Source organism: Cryptomeria japonica, chromosome 9, assembly GCF_030272615.1.
Source record: "Cryptomeria japonica chromosome 9, Sugi_1.0, whole genome shotgun sequence".
NCBI lineage: Eukaryota > Viridiplantae > Streptophyta > Pinopsida > Cupressales > Cupressaceae > Cryptomeria > Cryptomeria japonica.
Window position 1 is genome coordinate 515,755,764 of NC_081413.1, and position 3,320 is coordinate 515,759,083.

Below are 3,320 nucleotides of genomic sequence, written 5' to 3' on the forward strand. Positions count from 1 at the left end.
CACTTCTCCTAGAACACATGGTAAACCACAACAGTTACTCCAGCAACCACTAATCACGCCAGCATGTGCTTTGACACCTTTCATCCTTGGAAAGAGTCAAGAAGAAGAAACCCAAGATGAGGACTTAGCGGAATGGATCTATAAAGATCCCATCACCACTGATATACCACGAGTTAAGCCTCCCACAGATCAATATGGCTGTAGCATCCTAAAATTGTGACACTTGCAATTTCGACTGCATTTCGGTCTTCACGATGGTGACGCAACACGCAACCTGAATGGAGACCCCGAAACTTGCTCGCGACACCAAAAACTACATTTTTCAAGTACCCTGGCCTGAACCTCCTTGCACCCTAATGTCCTGGGAGGTGGGACCAGAGCGCCCAGTGCCCTGGTCCCTCAGGACCAGGGCGCCCAGCGCCCTGGTCCCTGGGTCCTATTTTGGGCCCGGTCTCCTAAGGGGCTCGGGTCTTTTTGTTTGCAATTTGGAAATTAACTTTCCCTGGTCGGCCTAAGGTCGGGAAAATCAGTCTATCAACCCTAAATGACAAGTATATAAACTACATTTTTCTCTCTCATTTGGGATGGATGAGGAGGATATGTGTACAAAGCATGGAAATTATACTCAAGCATTCAAGCATTCAAGCATTCTTTCAAGCAATTGATCATTTCAAGTCTCCATTCAAGGCTAAGTGTTGCATTCAAGACAAGGATTCAACCATTGAAGAGGAGATCATATACTACATGCTACAACATACAACATACAACATCTAAACCTTCGCACATAAGGATACCAACATCCTTAGAACAAGGTATTAGTACTTGTTTTACATACATTTACATTTACAGCTCTTGCTCATTTCTTGGTTAATTCCAAAACTGGGGTTTGACCTAAAGGCAAACCCCTAATCCCTAACCCCCCAATCGTCTTCGCTTTTCTGTGTGTAGGTTGCAGGTACGCGGCTGAAATTGAAGATCTGGAATCCTTGTGCAGAGACGAACAGATCCCCCTTCATTTCGTGGATTTTTCGGAGGACCGTGGCGTTGGGCGCCATCGTCCCGACAACTTTTGCTCAAATTTGCAGGACAGCGCCATATCGACATTCTACTGCTAATTCCAGGTCCGCAGCTTCATCCTATAACCCGAACTCAGTTTATAAGCGAATCTTTATGACTTTCTATGCATGCTTAGCTTAATTTCCTTAACAACATTCTTTACAAAAGAGGGTAGCCTTGCTTTCCTAACCCTTGAAATTCATTTAGCATCCAATCTTGCATTGCGTGGGATTGGATCTTATGAGTTTCAACCCCTCTTTTGAATGTAAAGTCTCTCCCCTAAGTGAAAACCATCGAATCCTAGTGAACCTCCCTTCTCTCTCCTCGGAGTCGGAAGAGGGGAGAACAACTAGGGTTCGACCGCGATTTTCCGCTTTACATTTTGGTGAACCCGACGTGAACATCCTTTCTGATTTTTCATGCTTAGATCTGAAAAAATTGATTACATTTCCATGTTTGATCTTTTGCAAAATTTTAGAGGTGATTGCATAAAAACCCTAAAATTTCTTTTTAGTAATTAAACTTGTGAAATATTTAATTGTTAATGCTTGTTTCAGATCTGCCCTTCTATTACAAATTATCAATTCATATTTGTGCTTTAATTCTGAAAATTAAGTGGTTAAATGTTAAAACCCTAATTTTTGAAACCCTCTTAATTCAACCTTTGTCCGACAATTTGACCAATCAAAACATCTCCAAATCAGCTGTAACTTTGGATTCTGCAATAAAATCACAATATCCTTCATCCCTGAAAATTTGGAAAAAAGTTGCGAGGACCGTGTTGCACTCCGAGCGCCATCGTCCCCGACATTTTTTCCAAAATTTCGGGAGCGAGATCTTGCTGTATTTTCCTGCTAAAATCCAGAATTTTGGCTGATTTTGTCAATTATAACACTTTCAAAATTACAGTCAAAGTTGGTCTTGCGATTGCTTGGTCTAAGGCTTCTAATCATTCAAAAATCATTGAAATTGAAATTTTGTGTCAAAATTGTGTTCTTACTGTCCTAAATCTGAAAAGTGTGTTTGCATTCATTCAAAATTTCAGTGCTTTATTCAGATTCTTGCATTTTGTGACTTTTGAAATTAAGTGTTTAATTACAACAACTTTGATTTCCGCTTTCAAAATTGAATTTTGCGTGAAATTGAGTCAATTTTTGAATTTCAAAATTTGCATTGCTCTTGACATTCCCTCTAAAATCATAAAATTCAAAATTTCAGTTTCCCTCTCTTTTTCAAAATTCAAATTTTGCATTTTTCGACAATCTTGATAGGGTTCAATTTTGAATTTGCAACTTTAATTTGGCCTATCTACAGATCGTAAAATCACTCAATTTTTTCGGATTGGCTCTAAAATCATCATACCTTTCATCCCTGCAAATTTTGAAAAAAGTTGCAAGGACCGTGTTGCACTCCGGGCGCCACGGTCCCGGGCATTTTTTCCGAAATTTCGGGAGACTGTTGTGATTGCATTTAACAGCTTAAATCCAGAAGATTGGCTGATTTTACTGAAAATTGCTACCTCTAAATTCAAAATCTTCTCTTTCTTTCTAGTGCATGAGTTTTACAACAATAAGCCCTACTTACACTATTCCCGTTAGACGAAGCCGTAGAATTAAGTCTTTCCGAGGTTTAACTACTGAGGAGATGGAACCTAATTTGAATAGCCTTTTTAACGAGGACATGGGTAATTCCTCTAATCCTCCTAATGATGAAGAAGCTCTCCATGAGGTTTCTGAAGAACAACTTTCGAAATTGGATAACCAATTTGATGATTTTCGACAATGGATGTCTCAAGAATACCCTGATAGTCAAGCTCTTCCTTTAATTGAGGGTCTAAAACGTATGCTTCAAAGTGATAAGAATAGAATTGATATTTTGCGTGGTATTTCACACATTGTGAATTCGAATGTGATGCCTATGAAGAGTTGTGTCGAAACCTTAGGTTATACACAACCTCCTACACAAGACAATCATTCTATTCCTTTGACGACTCCTATTGCTAGTATACCTACCTTTACATCAAACATAATGGCTACTTCTATACAAGATATTCCCCCTGTGATCACCAGTCATGGGGGCAATCCCTCTTCTTCAATTAACCCTATTCTTTCATTCAATCCGATTTCTTCATTCGTCCCTTCAATGAGTGTCCCTATTATATCTCCACAAATGAACATGACGCAAGGGGGCAATTCATTTAACCATTCCATTCCTCCTTGTAGTGTTCCTCTTGTCCAATCATCTCCTATGACTAATTATCATAG